The sequence below is a fragment of the Condylostylus longicornis genome, unplaced genomic scaffold, assembly GCF_029603195.1.
Source record: "Condylostylus longicornis isolate FDR11 unplaced genomic scaffold, ASM2960319v2 ptg000044l, whole genome shotgun sequence".
Classification (NCBI taxonomy): Eukaryota; Metazoa; Arthropoda; class Insecta; order Diptera; family Dolichopodidae; genus Condylostylus; species Condylostylus longicornis.
The window spans coordinates 10,070,259-10,092,342 of NW_026578013.1; the positions used below are offsets into that span (position 1 = coordinate 10,070,259).

Genomic DNA, 22,084 nt, shown 5'->3' on the forward strand with positions numbered 1-22,084 from the left:
AAAAATAAGTACAGTTAAAATAGTTCGATTATTACAGTTGAATTTGAAATCAAATACAATAGCTGCATACATACACACTTATGCACATTTTATGAGCATGTATTGAGTATTAATGTATGAATGTAAATTATTGTATGAAATTTCAATTGCATTTCGTTTCATTATCGTTTTAATGTTGAACTGATTGAACCGGTTGACTTTATTTTATTTATTGTGCTTTTTTTCTTTTTTTGAATTGATACTAAAATAGAAGGACAGCCACGATATGATTAAGAATGAAAATTTTTCATTCATAAATTTTGTTTCTTTTTTTTGTTATTTTTGTCTTAGCTACTTAAGTATTTTAAAAATAATACTTGGATTTTATTATAAAATAATGCGAAAATAATCAAGATAAAAAGAGTTAAGCATAAGTAAAAAATAAAATTAAAAATTTCTGGAAAATTTACAGTTATTTTTGGCACCATATAAGTTTTTATTTCCACCTTGTTTTCTAATTATTTTCCACCTTGATCCCTTTTTTTCCACTCATGTTACTATTTTTGTGATTTTACATTACACTGCATGAATTTGTTTTACATATTATGAAGGTTCTAAAGCGTGTAAGAGTTTGATCGTCTACATCTATGATTTTAAAAGAAGTTTTCAGCTCTTAGTCAAAAAAACTGTTTTCAAAAAAGGAAATAAGTTAAGATTAAGATAAGAATATATGTCTGATAAGAAAATATGTCTGAACATGTGTACGTTATTTAGTATTCGACGTATTTCTTGCCCTGTATGTGCGGTGAACCTAACGTTTTTTTTATTCATACGACAGATTCTTTGATAATAATTCTGTTTGGTTTACCATTTCAACATGGAAAAATTCACGTCCGAATAGCGCTTCTTAACAAATTATGTATATATAACAAATATTATAAGTAACACTGCTTTAAAAAAGCGTAATATTTTTAACACTAACTACGAAACTATAACAATTGGCCGCTCAGATTGTATATTTTCATTTTGGAAACAAAAATCTCTAGTTTATATCGACTTTAACAGCAATATATATACAACTTTAGAAAGCAGACAATATTTATTGAATATGTATATTAAAATTGGTGATAATTCTGAATTAAATCTGAGGAAAAGTGCATTTATGTAAAATTATATCAAAAAATTACAATACGAAAGATTAGTACGCAAACTAAAAAATTATCGGCTATTATTCTCATTTATTAAGATAGGTTATTCATCTATCAAATAAAACTCAATGACACAAGAAACAGGTTCATGACTATCTATGATATCATGCACCAGCTCTATGCTCCTCTCAGGAGCGAAGTAGGGTAAAAAAAAATGCCCATTTATATTCACTAAGTACTTACAGTAGGCAATTTGGGAAAATTTTGAAAAATAATTTTAACATTGTCTGCATTAACATACAATAAACTTTTATACAACTGACAGGTACTTATAAAACTATTACATCTTGCAGTCAGTATATTATGATGAATTATTCATTTCAATCGATTACTTATCGTTATCGGTAAATGCTAGGAAAAATAAATTTTTTAGCATAAGTAAGTAAGTACTTTATTAACATTTAACTAAGTAACTGTTTTATTTGGTTATTGTTACTTTTCACTACAATTTATATTGCTAACAAGTTTTTATTATTTCTTGTCTTATTTTATATACAATTTATATTCAAATTGTTCATACATACAAACATAAATGTTTTCTTAAACTAAGAATATTTTTAACCTATCATAAAATAGACATTTTACATATATCCAAGGCTTTAAAATTTTTGTGAAAAAATATAAGTTTTGCATTTTAAAGTAAAAGGTTGGGGGGGGGGGGGGCTAAGTACTTGAATGTTTAATTTAAAACAAAGTATTCAAATAATTTGACCGCATATTAATATACGCGCGCAGATAAGTAGTTATGCATGATTTCATTTTTTTTAGAGAGCCAAATATTTACACACATGCATACACACATACATAAGTCAAGAAAATTTCTTCAGGAAAATTTTTCTACTTTACAAAATTCCATTGAAAAACGAAGCGTTTAAACAAAAAAAAAAGTTGCGCGATTTTTTTTTGTTGTTTTTTTTTTTTTTTTGAATAAAAACCGGTTTGTTTTCTGTTCGTCCTTGCAAAAATTTTTCATGTTTTTTTTTTTTTTTAGTATTTTAACTCTGTTTTTCTTTTTTCTTTTTATTATTTTCTTGTATTTCATTTTTGCTTTTTCCATTTTTGTTTGTTGTCTTTACTTGTGATACTTTTTATTTTGTTATGTTTTTGTAATTTATAACACGTTATTATTTATTTTTTTATTTGTTTTTATTTTGATAATGAAAGTTTTTTGACCTTTGGTTTTATTTTTTTTTTTTGTTAATTGTATTAATTTTGGGTAATAATTTTTTACAAAATATTAAAAATTAATTGAAAAATAAACGAAAACAAAAATTAATTCATTTGTTGGGTAAAAAGGCTACACCCCTGATTAATTGGACAGTAAAAATTAAAAAATTTTTATAACTTATTAATTAGATTGCTTATTATGTAAGCATGGATGTATGGATACGTATATATGTAAGTAGAATTGGGTGTGAATTAAAAATTTTAGAAATATGTGTACAGAATTAAGAGAGTCGCGCATCCTTGACATTTTTTTTAATTATTCTCAATTTGTTTCGATAGAAATGAGAGTAGATGCGTATGTAATGTAAATGAGTTTGTTTTTAATATTCTGCTCAGCTCAGAAGCTAAGTATTAAAAATAATGAGTTAAAAATAATAATTTGTTTATAAATGATAATAGTGCACGTGTAGACAGTGAAAAAGAGACAAAAAATGAATAAGTTCTAGTACTTAGTTAAGTAAGTATTGTTATAGCAAATTAAAAACAAAATTATTATAAAATTCAATATTTTATAACATTTTCTATGGAAACTCCCATATGAAATTTTAGAGTCTAATGTGATATTTTTGAATTTTCAAAATTGAAAAAATCCATTTTGTAATTTTGAATTTTCACCTAAATTGGGGATGATTATAGAATAGTTACCAGATTTTGAACCTTTTGAAAATTCACAATATTTTGATTCTCCGTATAAATAACCAAAGAAAAGTTTTATTCAATTTTGATAATATTCTCGGGTAAAAGTGAAAATAGAACATTTTAAAATATTTTATCATAAATTTCTTTTATTATTTCGGAAAAACAGACTATGATTTAAAAAATTTTAATTTTTTTTAAAGATAACAGATAAAGTAGATTTTGTAAACAAAAAACTTATTAAATATCAACTGGTTTAATAAAGTCGTGCTAGTTCGTGAACTTTTTCTAATATACTATTACACATATGATCCATGAACAGAGAATAGTAGAGCAGATTGTGATTTTTGACATTAAATAAAGTAAAAAAATAGAGAACTAAGGATTTTTTGTTCGGCGTCTCATTTTTGAAGTTCATGACTATTATTTAAAAATTTATATTATGCCTGTGCCTTCAATTGTGGGTGTTCAAACTCAAAAAAGAAAAAAAAGTGTTTTTTGAACTTAACTAAGTCTACATTTTATATTTTGACGCTCTGTAGCACAAAAATCATGCATAAGTATAAGAGAAAAAAATTGTGTGTAGTACTTAATTTTACAAATTTTATATTAATTATTAATGAATTTACAATTAAAATGCCTAAATTTAAATAAAAAAAAAAATTATAATATAAAAATAAAATTTATAAATTGAAAACTTACTATTAATTTGCAAAAGCAGTGCTGAATTAAGAATAACTATATTGAAATAGATAAGTAATTTTTATCTCCTTGGAATTTTTAAACATTTAATTTTAAAATAATCCAAATGAATTTCGTTGTATAGCAGCTTAATTTATTTTAAAAAAATTTTAAGTAGGAAATTACTTAAATGTCTCCAATTAGAGTTGAATAATGACGACTTTTCCAGAAAAAAAAAAATAAATTTTATATTCCAATTCGATTTATTTTCTTCTTTTTTAATATTTTGTTTTATTTTGCATTAAAATCCACATTTTGGAATAGAATTTTTTTTTTATTTAATTTTCAACTTTTTAATTTATTTTTTATTTTTCTTCTTCTTCTTCTTTTTGTATAATTTTTTGATTAATTAACTCTTTTTTTTCATATTAAGTATATATAGCTAATTTTTTCGTTTAATTCATAAAATTTTTAAATAAATTTCGTTTGAAATTACAAAACAATAGAAAAAAAAACTATTTTAATAACTTTTTTTTTAAAAATATTTTTATATAAAATTTTTTTTCTCTTCAAATTTTCATTTTTCTCTCTTTATAAGTATAAGCACTTTATTTCATATATCTTTATATTTTCCTTTTGATGAAAATAAATTAAATGAAAATTATTTAATTATTAATAAACTTAAAATTTCTTGTATAAAATTTAATTATATATATATTACATTTTGTATGTATGTACATATAAACAAGGTATTAAATAATTTATTAGTTGAAAATTAACGAAATTTTAATAATAATAATAGTAAAAAAATATTATATAACAAGAAATACAAAAAAAAAGAAAAACAATAACTAAATATCTTAGAATACTCGAATTGATTTTTTTTATCAATATTTTAAATTTTTAATTATTTATTTTAATACTTTTACAAAAATTTGTGTGATTTTAACTGTGCGAATTTTTTTAAATTTTTTATTTAGTTTTAAAAACTGTTAAATTTTTTTGTTTTTAATTATTTTAATTAATTTTCTGTTTAGTTAATCTGTTTTTAATACATTTGTAAGAATGTATGTTTATTTCCTGATACATTTGATGCAATTAAATTTTCAATTCAGGTGTGGTAAGAAAGGTGACTAAAAATACAATATGCACCCGCAAATGCAGCAGTTTTAATATCCAGTTTTTCATATTATAAAAAATAATATTACTTAAAATATGGTACTTAAGTCAAAATAATATTACTTTTGTTGCAAATTAGTAAAAATATTTAAATACGAGTATGTAAGTATGTTCGGTTTGTATAATCACCTTTATTTTCTCTACTTTTTGAACTCTAACTTTTTTTGTTTTTGTTAAAATATTTTTGGATATTTTCAGTTAATTTTAATTTAATTTTTCTCTTTCGCTTAATTATTTTAACTTTTCATTATTCACAAAAGTTTCCTTTTTCGGAGAACAAATTTTGTATTTTCTACACAGGTTAAAAAAAATTATTTTCTTTTTTAATTTTTATATTTAAATTAAATTTACAAAAAAAATGACATAAAAGTTGAAATAACAATAAAAAAAAAAAACAAGAAATTTGCATTGACAAAACTGTAGTTTTAATATTTTTGATAAAATTATTACTGTATAAATAGTACAAAATTTAAAAATTAAAAAAAAAATAAAAAAACTACACATGTAAAATAAATAAAAAAAAAATTTTTTAATGTATTCTTATTATAAGTATAAGAGAAACACATGCATATAATTTTAACACACACTGCCGCTGCTGCTGCGAACTACTCGTTCGTTCGTTTTTGTATATTTATTCGCTTCGCTCTCTATACACGATAAAAACGATTTCTTTTTGAAAACAACAACAAAAAAATAAATTGTAACGTTGTTATTATTGTTGTTTTCATTTAAAATGAAAAAAAAAATCTGTTTGTAGTGATGTAGCTCTCTTATACTTTATGGCTTCAATACAACAATAGTAATAATAACACAAGAAAAAAATGAAAAGTAAAAAAAAAAAGTTGTTTTTTTCTTGAATAAATTTTTAGAAAATCAAGTTATGTTGTGTGTTTTGTTGTTCTTGCAGTAGTACCCCATGTATAATATAGAATATTGTTGTTATGTCGCGTGATTTTTCAATGAAAAATTTTTTCTGAATGATCGTGACAAAAAAAAATTTATATTTTTTTTTCCTTAATAAAAATAAAAAGTATTATTTATATTTGCAGTTTTGTAGTTTAATTTTAATATTTGTTATAAAAATAATGTAGATATACACATATAAAAGTGTTTCTATTTAGCTGGTAATAATTGCTTGTAGAATTGTAGTATCCAATATTAAAAAGAAAAAAAATATATAACAGCTACATTTCTTATTTTGTTTCTTGTTTTCTTTTTTTTTTTTCTTTTTTTGGAATATTATTTATTTTAATTTATTTTTGTATTTTTAAATATGTGTGTGCAGGCCTTTTTTTTTGTTATATACATATTGTATTATTAAATTTCTGGAAATTTTCTTTCAAATTTAAATAATTTCACTATTATTTTTGTATTTTATTTACTATTATTATTATTTATTAATTTTCATCTTAAATAATCGTAAATTTAATAAATTCAATTTCGAAATTTAATAAAAAAATTGTGTATGATTAAATTTTATTTTCGAAACTATTTTAATTTTGATATTCGAACTTTTCATTAAACTTTTTTATTTTTATTTTACGTGCATATGTAGGTATATTCTTTTATTATAAAAATTCTGATGTGGCGATTTTCTTCGTTTATAATATTTTTTTCTTTAAATACAAAATTTAATATTTTATAATAATATTAATATCAATGTAAAAGTAAATGTATTGTTAATAACTGTTATGGCAACATTTTCAATAATAATATGTAATTACAAATAAACAAGCGAAGCTGCATAAGAGCCTATGTGTACGAGATATTAAAAAGCGAACGCGATCTTGGAAGTTGAAGTGTTTCTTTCTGTTATCAATAAAATTTTATTTTATTTTTTAATTTTATTATAATTTTTATATCGTGTATTCAAAAAAAAAAAAAACTATATGAATAAATGGAAACAACAAAACTCTTTATTCGCACATTATTATTGTACATATTTATTTTTAAATCTCATTTTTTTCTAAGTGTACTTTAAATTAATTTATTTAGGTAGGTAGGTAGGTAGGTACACAACATAGGGTGCATATTATGAGAAAATAAAATTATTTTGTAACATTATTTTTATGAATTTTTTTTACTTTTTTTTAATTATATTTAATTTCTTTTGTTTTTTATGTACGTATGTATATTTAATTTATACATATTATTTATATACCTACAAATTAAGTACATATATTTTCATTTTGTTCTATTTATGTTATTTGGAATTTCATTTTATTATTATTTTGTTTTTGTTTCTTAATTTTATATATTTTGTGTGTTTGCATGTATTAATACCACAATGAATTTTTCAAAAATATACCTACAAATATTTTATGAACATTTCAATTTCGATAAGCATGGTAAAATATTTTTTCTTTCTCAATTCTTTCTCCTCATTACGTTAAAATTTTTTCTTTTTTCATTATATTAATTTTGGCTACACATTTAAAAAAAAAATTAAATATCCATTATGAAATTTCGCATTTAAATATTATTTTAGACAGTATACGTACATGCATATGCATATATATAAAAAATTATTCATTATAGTTTAATACGAAATCTGAAAAGTGTGTGTGTGTGTATGTAGATAGATGTAAAATTATTATTTTCCTAGCTGAATTATTTTTTATTTTTCCTTCTTTTTTTATTTTTTTTTTTAAATATATTTTTTTATATTATTCAATATTATTAATGAGAATATGAGAAATACGGTATGTACGTCTTTTTTTTATTTATTTTATTTGCCTTCACTTTTAATTTTCAAAAAAAAAAAATATAAAAACAGCCATACGTGATTTTTTTTTCTATTTATAAATTGATTGCTGTGTGCTTTTTTTTATTTTATAAAAAAAATTATATGTATATAATTTTTTTCTCCTTTTCTGTATTAAAGAAATGTAAAGTTGATTATATATATATATAAGTATATACATACAGAGATTTAGAAAATCTAATACGATTTGTATATATATAAATATATATGTATGTGAAAAAAAAATTCATACGAAAAAATTTTTTTAATACCCGGCGAAATTTATCTACAACAGTCCCAACTCGAATAAAATATCTCAAGCAACTGAAAATTTTCTGACAGATATTTTATGGTGAACAACAAAATTTTAATAAAACTACAATACAACTACAAAATAGTAGAAAACTTGAATAAGAAAATGTAAAGCGACATAATAATTGTTGTAGATATTTTTATAAATGGCTTGGCTACAATGAAAAAAAAAAACAAACGGTAGTCGTCGTAGTAGTGATTTCATACAAAAAATTTTTATTTATACTTTATTTACATACCGATGCCGAAATTCTTTTCATACATACATATATTATGTTAGATGTACATACGTATTTAACTGTATATATATATGATTATAAAATTATACAATGAAATTTATTTAAATATATAGAATTGTGTGTATAATATTATTGTTATTATATTTTTCCGTTTTTTTGTTTTTGTTTTTTTTTGTCGTTTAAGAAGAGATGAAAAGACCGGATGGGTTGAGAAGTAAGTTGCGCGGCAGCGAGGTGAACAAAATTTTTATACTTAATTCAAGTTTTCTTTTTTAAAAAATAAAAACAACAAAAAAAATTGTTTTATTGTAACTAACCCACACATTATATAAGATATATGTGAAAAAGTATGTAAATATATTGACTGGTAAAGTATGTTCATATATACCTACATACATATATATATTCAATGTGTAGATTTTAGGTATTTTTTTAAGCATATTCCTAATGAATTATAAAATATAATATTAAAATGTTGAAATAGTGGAAAATAATGTTTGTATGTGCCATATAAGTATGTATGCATATACATAAATGTACAAGCATTCATAAATTTAATTTTATTACATTAAACAAAACTTATATGAATAGATATTTTGACATAACAAAAATATGTATCAAATTGTGGGCATTAAGAGAATCAAGAGAGAGAAAGATAAATTCCATATGAAACTATTGTATGTAGGTTAAAAAAATTTTTATGGTAGCCTTAAAAACCATGTTAGTTTGAAAATTAAAAACCAAGTTGTCTGAAAATTATATTCAAGCATTTCTTATTATAAAATAATAAAATTCACCATTTTCAACATTTTTTTTTATTCGCCAGCTATTCACTAAGCATTTTCCATTTATAATATTGAATTAGTAAAACAAAATCTAGTTTTAAAAGATTTTTGTGTTTAAAATAAAAACACATGCGGCAATTACGAGAGTAAAAAATAATGTCCAGGGCTTGATTTATTTTATGCCGAGTTATACATTCGGACAAACATACACGTCTATATAAATTAAAAATAATAAAAAGAAAAGTGCTGCCGTTTTGTAATATATATTTCTTAATATTCATTATACATATTATTTGTGTTAGTTTATTGAATTGAAAATAAACGTAAGTTAAAAAGAAAAAAATTTCAATGAATTTTTTTTTTATTATTTCTCTATTTTTATTTTCTTTTATTCAAAATTTTTTGTAAGATGCAAAGCAGCATTCCGCAACAACCACAATTTATTATCTATCTATTCGCAACAGAACAGCAAAATAATTAAAAAATAGTAATGGAATGGAATGAAACGAGCGGCATGCCATGCCGCCCTAAAACAGAACAAGCAACATACAAGCTACATTTAAATTTTTAATGTTGTTTTCAAATGATGACGATGTCAGGCAGGCGCGTAATAATTTATGATTGTGTGCTGTTATGTAGGTGCGATTGTGTGTTGGAGATTCATTGAAATAATATAAAAAAAAAGTTGTGAAAAAATCAAAAATTAATTTCATTTATTTTTATATAAATATATTTTTTTAAAAATGTATTTGCTAATACATATTATTGTGTCGTTATACATACATGTATGTATATTATTCTTTTTTGCATAAGGTATATTTAAAATATCCATTCATACATACATTATATTATTAGTTGCGGACCATTCTGTATACAGATTTCAGTGGTGTGTGTTGATATTTTATGAATGTATTTATTATATTATTATAGCTGCAATTTACATAGTATAAAATATATATTAACCCTTTTTTACTCGAACGGAAATCAAATTATACATATACATTATGTGTTTTACGTACGTATATTATTTGTACATAATATAATAATTATTTTAATAAAAAAATAAATTTAACTTTTTTATATTGTAAAATAAATAATTTTTATATAATCAGGTTTAATTATTAATAATTTATGTGTGCGTTTGCATTTTCTAATATTTAATTTTATTTAATATTTTTTTTTAAATAGGTACCTAAATGTAGTTATAAATTTTACAATTAGCATTATAAAATCTGTTAGAATTTTGAATTTTCACAATTATTTTCAATTTCCAAATGATTTTAATCTTTACAATATTATCCCAATAAATTTATGACTCTTACGAATTCTTATACATATTATTTGAAATTTTTTTTTTTTTTAATTTATACATATTACATATACATAATTTTTTTTCTTTTAAATTTACATAGTGTATGCATGCATGTGAACTAAATTTTTAAAACACATTTAAAATAGAAAATATTTTTCATTACACATAGCCAATATAATTCTTATATAAACGTATGGTATGTATATAGGTATACGTTATATTATGTAAATATTTTCTCATTTTAATTGAGAAATATTTTTATTCAAAAAAAATTTTAAAATAAATGTACATTATATATGCACACGTGTACATATGTACACAAAATATATTTATAAAGTGAATATGTTTTTATAAAAATCTATGATGTTGTTTCACCAAATGATAGAAAATTAAAAAAAATTGAGATAAACTGATACTAAAATTGGAAATATTAAAAATGAGAGAATATATAATTTAATATAACAGAGACAGAAAAATGGAAAGGGAGAGAATTATAATTCTTTTTTTTTCGAAAGAGTTGTACATATTAAAAAGATTCAAGAATCAAGATTTCAGATATGAGTTTTTTCCTTTTATTTTAATTTTGCGTATTTATATCAATATATATTTATATTCATAATATAATACATGCATACATACGTATCTATCTAGATATTAAAATAATTATTAAAATATGTTTATTATAAAATAATATTTATTTTATAGTATATTATGTATATGAGTAGGTGTTCGTAAGACTAAGCAGTTTACAACATTATTGTAAATTACAATTAATAATGCAGGCCATGGACATTTTATACCGAAAAAATAGATATTTACAGGGTTTATGTTATCAACTATAAAAAAAAGTTTAATTAAAAGAATACTTTAAATTTCTAAGTATAGAAAAGAGTTCCGACTCTAAGAAAACCTTAATATCCAGATTTCATTTAGAAAACATAAAAAATTTCTAAAAGCTGACAGAACCCGCCCATATACCTAATTGAATAAAAAAGTAATGTGAAACTTCAGTTACGTCACAGTCACTTTCACTTCCAATTGATAGTTGTATACAATTAAGGCATTCATTTTTAAATATTGTTCTAATAAAATGAATATAAATAAGAACAAAAAAAAAATAAAGTTTAAAAATTGGCATGTACTTGCATTTTTTGACATACATATGTATTAAAACATATTGATATATATGATTTTTGCAAATGTTAAAATACAAAATAAAAATTAAACACAGATTTAAAAAAAACAATGTACGGATATATATGTATGTTTATATAGTGGAGTTTCTAAATAAAGAACGGCCATAATTTAATAAGTTTTCTTGTAAAGAAATGTTTTTCTACAGTAAATTTGTAAATCAAAAATAAATTCTACTTTCGTTATCAGATTACGGTTTGTTATACGGAGGCTCAACCATTTATATGCACTTGTATTATTTACGAAATTGCAATATACAAAAAAGTCAGTACCACGGACATGGTAAGTAAGCGATGACTTGGTTACGATTACAAGTACTATATTAATAAATTTCATCTGAAATAATTTAGAGTACAAATTCACAATTATATTATTGCACTTTTAAAGAGAGTAAAACACAATAATTATTGTCAATTCCTAAAAACATTTTATTTGGTACATATGTACATATTATGTGTATACATATGTATGTATGTATATGCAAACAATTTTTTGTCTAGGTTATTCAAAAAAATTTTTTCAACAATTATTTAAGAGGAATACCTTCAAGATTTTTGAACAAAAATTGAAAATTATGTGTATGTACATAATAATGTAACTTTGTATATGCACATGTATTTATGTATATATTTTTAGTTGTTTGCATATGTTTGTATGAGCACATATGTTCATGCCAAGCCGATACATATAATAATTCATTCATATAAAACTTTTCCAACTTTTATTGATATTTTACCCCCAATTTTAATTCATAGTTAAATAATAAAAAAAAATAAATGAAAAATTTAAAAAACCTTGCATTTGCATCTCTAGTGTTTACCTCCTTCTCTTTACCTTTCTCTTTTATAAAAAAAAAAATTTTTTTTTTTAAATCATGTATGATGTAGTTGTGGTTTCATTCTCTCATTTTATTGTATTATTTAACTTTTTTTTCTTTTCTTATCTTTTTTTTTCTATTTCTTTTAAGTATAGCGGAATCTCACGCCACACATGGCATTCCAATGAAGCAGCATTATTAATATTGAATTAAAAATGGAAATAGGCACGTCAGTCAGTCGCATTATTGTGAAGGCCTCGTATTTTTTTATATGCTTTTATTTTTTGATCTGCAATTGATGTGGTTTCGTATTTTGTAGGCAACATTTTATGAAAAATTTTTAGGCAACACTACATACCAATGATTGAATGATACTTTATTTTTATTATGATTATTTTGTTATTATTGTAAAATATTTACATAAATAATATACGTTCATGCGTATGAAAATAGATTTTTGAAAAAAAAAATGAATTAAATCAAAATTAGAAAAAATTAATTTAAATTTTACGGGAATTTTTTTTAAAATTAATGCATTTTAATTATATATATATGTACATAAATATTTTGATATTTATACTTTTCTAATTTTTATTCACATTGAATAAATATACATAGAGGATTTATACAAATCATTTATAATTCATTTATATGCACACATATAACTACAATATTCAATATCAAAACTTAATACAAAGCAGTTCATCGAACATTCAAATTTGTCAAATGAATGAATTAACACTATTTTCTATATACAAATTGATGTATAGTTTTTATTCATATGCAGCAATACTTTTATATGATTACAAATTAATTGTCATACCTACATATGCACATACATATGTACATAGTATCCGTAAATATTCATTATTATATGGTGAGTTAGCTTCTGTTTTTATTAAAATGAAATAACTAGATAAAAATTACATTATACACCGTACATACATGTGTTGTTTGAAATAAAAACAAAGTATAAAATTAAAAAAACTTACTGAATTTAATTTTTCCATATAAAAATGAATTAATAAAAAAAAAAAAATTAATTTTTTTTTCATATTTTAGTAAAATTTTTATTTGAATGACGTGTTAATACTTAATAATCAAAAAAAAAAAGATTGAAAAAAAAATTACACAAATTTAAGGCCTACTCCAAAAATATAAAAATAAATCCATAACTTACTATATAGATATTATATACCTATAGATGTGTAGTTATACTATGTAATGTGTATGTACATACAATTATTATGAACAGACAAATATGAATTTATATTTTATGTATGAATGTTCACTTTAGCTCAATTTATTCTTTTCCTTAATTATAAAACTTTTAAATATAAAACAATATTTTCTTATTTAATTTTATTAGAAAATAACAACGGTAAGTCTGAAAAAAAAAATACTTCGAGAGAAAATATTAAAATGAAAATAAATCCAGTTATCTACACAAACACACAAAGTATTTATGAATTACTTAAAAAATATATCGCTTAACGTATATTCGTAGCGCAGCTCATATTAAATTATTTTGTTTGTATTTTGTATAAGAGTTTGCAAGTATTGTGTGTGATTTAAATAAAATTTTTTTTTTATAAGAACCTACACAAATGCAAAGGAAATATTCATAAAATTCAATAGTTATAATATTATGCATTTGCTTTTAATTATAAAATATTTTTATTAAATTTTTACATTATTTTTAAAAAATAAATTTGTAAATAATATTATAATAACTTTTATATTAAAATATAATATTAAATTGTAATAATTATAAAGTGTATGGCATGTGTTCATATATACATATGTTGCTGTAATACATATAAAAAATAAATCTCTTATGAAATATATCAGTATTATGTAGGTACTTTACTACTTTCTTATATTAAGAGTCACCACACTTCAGCTACAGCACAACATTTTTTTAATTAAAGAACAACACTACGAATCTGTATATATTCTTTCAATTTTTGACTTTTAAAATAATTTTCTTATACATATGTATCAATTTCCTTTAGTGTAAATTTATGTATATATGTATATATGTATATATATGTATTATCTATGGAATATAATATGATTTTTAAAATATCAAATCAGCTCTTTTATATTATATGAGATTTTATAAATATCTCAATTTACCACAGACACAAGACCTCACTTATTTAGTAAAACTACAAAAGTGTTAATACATACTTCGTAAGTATATATATACATATTTTACCAACACATATTTATAAACAAATTTTTGATTCATACATAGCATTGGTGTGAATGTGATTTCGATATATTCATATACAAAATGAGGAAAGAGTATTATTGAATCAAAAAAAAAAAAAAACAAAAAATAAAGAAAAGAAGGAAAAAAATCACGAAAGCAGCAAAAAAAAATTAAAATCGTATTCGGCAAAAATTCGTTTTTATGAATGAAGCCAGCCATTATGATGAATGAAAAATAAAATTGTAGATTATATGTTTGTATGTAAGTATAAATATTCGCATTTATAATGTGCTTATAAATATATTATGATATTTTATATATGCGGCTATCCCCTTTCATAGAATAGTATGTATGATTGTATAGTCGTATAGAATTAACAGTGTTCGTATATTTATTAACACACATTTTAATATGCACATATAAGTATGTTGTATGTCAATATATTAAACGAATGTCGTATAGTTTGTGTATGTATTTATATATATATATATATATATATATATATATATATATAATTTAATAGAAGTTCTTCATAGTGCGATATAATTATAATACAAGTTTTGTATAGAATTCGATATGTACATACATTTGAATGATAGTGTAATAATAACACATGATATACATAATTTAATACAATAGTATGTATGTATGTATATATTGTTTCGAGCACACATTAGAAATTACAATATGAGCAAAAGCATTATAAAAATTGTTGGTAGGTTTGTAAAAATGTGTATGAATTAAATAATAATATGAAAAATTATATACTATGCGATTGTGATCATACAAATATGTATATACATACTCGTATGTATGTATGTACGTATATGGATTTATTGAAGGCAGATTTGTGATTATTATTTTTTATTTTGTAAAGATCAGAGGCAGAAAAAAAATAGTCACATTGTTATTTAGTTGACTTTTTCCCTATTTTCTTAGAAATTGCTTTTTATTTTAGTTTTTTTTAGTACCTATTTTTTATCACAAAATATTTTTTAGCATTTTACTACGTTTCATATTAACTTAATTTAACATATGTACATACATATTTTTCTTATTTGTGTAACAAGGTATTTAATGAAATTTTTTTGTAAAAACTGTTTTTTGCATTACACGGCAAAAATCGGGGTAATTAAACTTTTCTCGCTTCTGATAGAAATACAGGCCTGGATCCTAAAAGAGAGTAACAGTTCACAGCTGACGAATTTATACACGTATTCTTATAGAAGCTGTAGATAGCGCTTTTTAACATCATAAATCTTCTGCAAGATCAACTTTTTTCAAATTTTTAATTTGAAAATGTTAAAATTCAATCCCTTTCCATTTTATTAGTGCTTACATTTCCAAAGTTTTGTGTTATAGAAATATTAAAAAATTGATATAAAAAAACCTTCCATTGTTGAAACCTCTTAATTGTTTTACGATTTCGATAAATGCTACACTACAGGGGAAAAAAATCGTAAAAATTTATTTTTCGGAATTTTAAGTTGATTTTGGTATATTTTTTTCAAATTTGAGAAAATGTACAATAAATATTAACAAGTTTGCTATTTATGTATGATATGTGTCCTACTAATATGCACATATACATATATCTATGTATATATTTTTCATGGGTATACTATATTAATTAACTATTATTACGAACTAATAATATAATGTTCTAGAATAGGTTCGAGTTAGAGAGGATTCGATTAATAGAAACGTAAAAAAATTGGTATATTACTCGCCCTTGCATTTGTAAACCACATTGCCATAACTTTATTTATTTTCCAAAAGCCTAATTTTGCAGTCTTTTTTATCTTCTCAGCATTTAATTCGTATATTTGAGCATAACTTTTTATTTTTTTTTTGTTCGCTATCATTGTAGATAAAGTATTTTTGGGAACAACATATTTTATATATAAATCTTTTTTTGCAACTCCACTCTCTACATCTTTAATTAATTTAATTTTGTTTTCTAAAAACAAATATTTTAAATTTCTATTGGTCATTTTAATTTTATAATTTGCCACGATATACGAAAAAATAACAATACGATATCACGAACAAATATGTACGCATGATTTGTACCTTATGTCAAAATATTCAAATAAATTTTTATAAACTTTAAATAAATTTGAATACAATAGTGTCAAATATGATAAATACAAGTATATGTTACCTATTTATAAGATAGAAAAAACCACGAAAAAGAAACCGAAAAATGAAAAAAAATGAATTTCACAAAAAATTCGAGTTAAAGAAACTTGTCATAGGTCAAAATGTCATAAAATGATTCGAGTAAGAGGAACTTATTAATATAAACAAATAAAGAAATATGATAAATGCAAAAAAAGATTCGAGTTTGAGAGAAGTTCGAGTTATAGAAGTTCAACTGCATGTATGTTTTTTATTAAATATTTGCACACTGTAAGTAAGTCTAATTCATTGATTTACCTAAACTACCGTATCAGGAACTTTAAAAGCATTATGCAAGTTCTTAAAATAATTTTTATTATGTTCGTTTTTAAACAGGGGAAAAACTAATTCAATGTAAAATTATCTATTTGAAATCTAATACTTAAAAATATAAATTCTAACTTAAAATCGAATAAAATTTTTATTAACTTTATTTTATGTCGTGTATTCTAGACTAAAAATATGGCCCCAATTTTTTTTTTCTCAGTGTATTATTAATTTTTACTCTCAATTTTGTCAGATATGTAGGCTCAATTTTTGACATGTTGCTCAGAAAACTCCTAATTTCATGTCAATATAAAAATTTTTAGGTTTTAGTAAATTTTTTTTTTCAAAGATAACTCAAAATAAAAACAGGTCTTGATTAAAAAAATTTCAAGGTCTGAACCCTTTTTTATCTTAATGGAAATTTCTTCATACAACTGCAGAACAGATGGATGACGTAATCAAAGGAACGAGTTAAAGGCAGAAAAATTCATTAAAAAAATTTTTCTCCTCGAACTGGACTCGAACCAGTGACCTACCGCATTCTAGGCGGACGCTCTACCAACTGAGCTACAGAGGCATGAAGAAATTGCCGACGAAATGTTCTCTACATTGCTTATACTGTAATTCACATGATTACTAAGTATTTGTTTTTTGTTTACATTGATTGCTACATACAATCTACTATTGAAACACACAACAAGAACATATATATTTATAGGATTGTGCCTATTGCACTAATTAAATTATGAATTTTGATTACTAAGTATTTGTTACGTCATCCATCTGTTCTGCAGTTGTATGAAGAAATTTCCATTAAGATAAATTAGTAGTGTAATAAGCACATTCTTATTAATTCCGCAACTATGATGTTGTATTAGTAAAATTCATAAGTCTGAACCCTTCTTTTAAGGTGAATATGTGTGTTAAAATTGCGAATGTGCAAAAGCAAAATAACATTTCTCAATCATCTTTTTTTTATTTTTAAATTAGAATTGTCCTTTTTTTAATGGATATTAGTTTTTTTCAATAAAATTACTTATATTTTCTCTATAAAATAATCTTTCTAAAAACATGTATCATCTTCGAAAAAAAAGCTAAGAAATAATGAATAAATTTTTGTATAAGTTTTGTATAAGGAAAAGCTTGTCCTACACGAAAAATACATTATACAAATATGTCATAGTCATTCATCTACTTCTCACTTGCCGTGTAATATAAGGAGATACACGCTCTTAAAATTTCTAAATTTTTAATTTTTTTTTTGTTTTGTTAATCAGGAAAGTGCCCTATTGTTTTATTGAAGCGTTCTATTTAACTAAGTATCAAACTGGACAATTTTTGGTAATAACTATTTTGACTTTATTAAACCGATTTGCTTCTATTTCATAAACTTCCCTCTTTTTTAATAGGAGCAGTCAGATAGTAAATTCGGCACTCATTATATGCGCATATGCAAATATTTAATATTGCACACTTAATTTATGTAAAAGTGAAAGAGGAAACAAGTAACTGTAAAAAGACAGTATAGGAAATAAAAGTTACAAAAAAAAATTTGAATTTATTGCACTATCAAAACATTAATGTATTTACCGTTGTAAAATAATTTTTATTTATTTATAATTAAAAATTTTTTGCATTAGAAACGAAAAAAAAATATGTTAAACTTTTCTTTTTGAATCTTTTGAATTCTGAAATTTTTCACAATAATTTTATCAAAAAGAGAAAAATAGAAAATCATAATTTATACATACATACATGCATATAAATACATATATTGTACATGCACGTAATCTATTACAAGTGTAAAAAACAAAATTGTTAAAATGAAAAAAAGAGAGGAAAAAAAGTAGTAAAATTGCGGTTTAAAAATTATGTAATCGTGTAACGGAAAATCAGTATTTTTTTTTGTTTTTTATTATTTGTTCGCTTATTATTATTTTTTCTTTTTGCCTCGTTGACTGCAATATTTTGTTAAATGAATAACAAAACTAATATGACTGCGGAATAAAGAAACATAAAGCACCGCACCGCATATAAGAAATACAGAGACACAAAGAGAGAAAGAGATGAAAATAATTTTTTTTTTGCTTTTTGTTTCTGTAAAGTCATGACTAATATGTAATAGCATAGCGAGATATTTGGTAATAAAACTACTTGATAAAATTACAGTATAAAAGGAAGTTTAATAATACCGCTAGTTTAACAACAATCAGAAAAACAAAAATAAAATAATTAAGTAATTTACAATTAGTTAAAAAAATTTTTTGTTGCATGACAAGAAATAGGGAAATTATTGTACAACTGCAAAATAAATTTTATTTCTAAACATTGAATGCGATCACTTTCAATCACATTATAAAAAATTTGACAAATTAAAGAAATTTTTTTATTAACCAGATAAAATTTCAAAAATGTTTGGCCATAAAACTCACAATACATACATTTAATTTTTTTTGTGATATTTTTCACTAATTTTGTAAAAATATAAGTAATTGTGCCTTAAATTTGTGATTGCAAATGCAACACAGGTCTACTAATCTTTGATTATCGTTATTACACAGCAAAAGAAATAGAATGGTTTAGAATTATTTTATCAGATTTCGTTGGGTGGTTTAAACTGGCAAGATCTCATATATCTGTCGTCTTATACGAATTCACTAAAATTTTTAAACTTGAACGCTCTATTGAATCTAAAATAGTTGTTAAGGATATTTTGTTTATTCTTTAAGCTAAAATTTGACAAATTGGTGCTACCAGAATTAAAAGAATATTATGCATTCATATATTTTATAGTTTAGGTCACAGTACTTGTTTTAAGTCAGTAAATATATTTAACACCGAACGAATTATGGGAAATACGAACCAATAAATAGATGTTTAATAGAATTATTTGTCTAAGTATTAGAGAGCATTTAAAAAAAGTTTTATTATCAATATAATGTTGACTACACCCATAGAAAAAGAAGATTTCAAAACATAACAAAAATTTGTAGTACACGCAACAACCAGAAGTAGATATAAGAAGGAACACACCATGGATTTCATCAAGAATAAACGGAAAAAGCGTTAAAATAGGAGCAGGCTATACAAACAAAACAGATTATTCGACTCACAATAGAGAACATAAATATCATTAACTTATGATAAGATTTTTATCCATTTAAAAAGAAATAAAAATAGAAGATCGGGAAATGTGCAAGCAGCAATACCAATTAAGGAATTTATTTAAATCTGCCAAAGATTTTAGAAGGAAGTTCAGAAGAAACCTGCCAATCAAATAAAATGAAATAATTCCAACATATTTGACGCCGGAAACGAAGAGATCATCAGTACCAACAAGGCTAAAGGAGCACTTAAATAACATACTTCATTTGAGTCAAAAAGACTAGGAATTTTGTATTTTATTTTATTTTCTTGACACCTATATGAACTGGATCACACGACAGTGGTGGATAATCTAAAGGTTATAAAAGAGAAGTAAAAAAAAGTACGCGAATTTAAACACCAATTTATATATTTTTACAGTACAATGGTAACAATTTTCTATATTAAATATGACAGAGTTTGACGTAATTTGAATTAAAAATTAAAATTAAACTGTAAGACAAAAATAGTAAAGAAAGTTAAGAAGCAAATTGATGAAAAATGACTCGTCTCTTAAGACAAGTAGCTATAAATTAATTGCATATATTTAGGGGCCTTGTTTGCTTTTAAAATTGATGAATAAAAGTAGTTCTAATAATTTATTCGCTTCTTTTATTCATTTTTCAATAGCTATTATACGTTCATTTTGGAAGTTCATTTTAGAAGTTCTCTTATTTCTTTGCTCTTCCCGAAACATTTAAAAGTTATTAAATTATTCTAATTATGTCACATAGGCGAGTTTTATTAGGCAGCGTACCCCTAAAAATTTGTTGAATTACGGAAAAGATTATCGAACGATTGCAAGAGAAAAACCTTTACGATGTCTTTACTATTTCTTCCAGAGACTATTGACAAATCTTACAACAAAAAGATCTGTTTCAATTAACTCATTTAGTTTGAATCAAATTGTTAAAAGTCTTGAAAATACCGTTCGTATCCACTTTTGAATTTCACTTCTTTTGCAATATTTTGCTTTTTACAACTTTTAATCTCTTACCGAATTTTTATTGAATTCAGCGATGTTTGTTGTTTCTCTTTGTTTTGGTGTCAATTAAACTGCAATTAAACTTTTAAGTCAAGCTGGATTCCGAAAGGGAATTTCCGCTAAGAGTCAATTTCAAATTTTTAAAAGCATTTTAAGTAGAGGCTTATTAATTTTCTTTATATTTTAAATAAGTGTGCAATACACCAGAAATCTTTCACGATTTAGTGCAACCTTTACAAAAAACTATACTCTTTTTACAGATATATTGGAATTCGACAACATCATTTTGAAAATATACATAATGTGCCACATCAGGGTCCCATTATATCAATCATAAATAATAAATAGTTGAATTCATAAATAACAATAAATTTGATCAAAATTTAATAAAGAATTTCGAAGAAAAGTTAATTTTAGCAACAATAATTACAAAAAATCAGCATTTACATTATCATTACAACTGCATTGTTGTAATAATATTCGAATCGAATTAATTTATAGAGTAAGGGTATAATCGGAAAGTAATCGATGCAGAATCGATGTGTAATCATGTAAAAATCATAAACGAAAATGCATTAATACTTTAAGATTTTGTGCCCAAATATGTCAAAAATACGCATCGTATACGTTTCATATTAAATCAGCTGTGCATCAATTTTTTTGTGGTTTTGTATAGATGCAAAGTTTTTTAAATGGAAGCTGAGAAGTAAATAATTTATTCAACAACTAATGAAGTTAATTATTTCTTTATATACGGTATTAATATTTTTAAATGTTCCATTATATTAAAATCTCCAAAATTTTTAATAAATTTTCAGTTGTTAACTATTGTAATACTTTTAAAATTATTAAACATTTTCAAAATAAACGCTAAAAAACACATGTTGTAGAAAGTGTCCAAAAATGTCAAATTAATGTTGCATCAGCAAGGTAAACACATCACATTGGTATCAGCAACTTTTGTTTACATCGACGCT

The 22,084-nt window shown here is 22.8% G+C and overlaps 1 protein-coding gene across 7 annotated transcripts in view; it reads right to left on the reverse strand.

Moving 5' to 3' along the window:
* LOC129610166 (protein sprouty) overlaps positions 1-22,084 on the reverse strand; it is a 51,981-nt gene that overhangs the window by 19,894 nt on the left and 10,003 nt on the right. The window contains exons 1-3 of one of the 7 annotated variants that reach the window (XM_055522578.1): positions 7,926-7,965; positions 7,693-7,783; positions 3,753-4,364 (exon numbers count right to left, since the gene is read on the reverse strand). The exons of 1 other annotated variant lie outside the window; for it this stretch is intronic. The gene's annotated coding sequence lies outside the window, so the exon portion shown is untranslated. Of the gene's footprint in view, positions 1-3,752; positions 4,365-4,507; positions 5,203-7,692; positions 7,966-22,084 lie in introns of those variants that run through there. 5 more of the 7 variants (XM_055522577.1, XM_055522580.1, XM_055522579.1 and 2 more) reach the window with 5 other exon arrangements.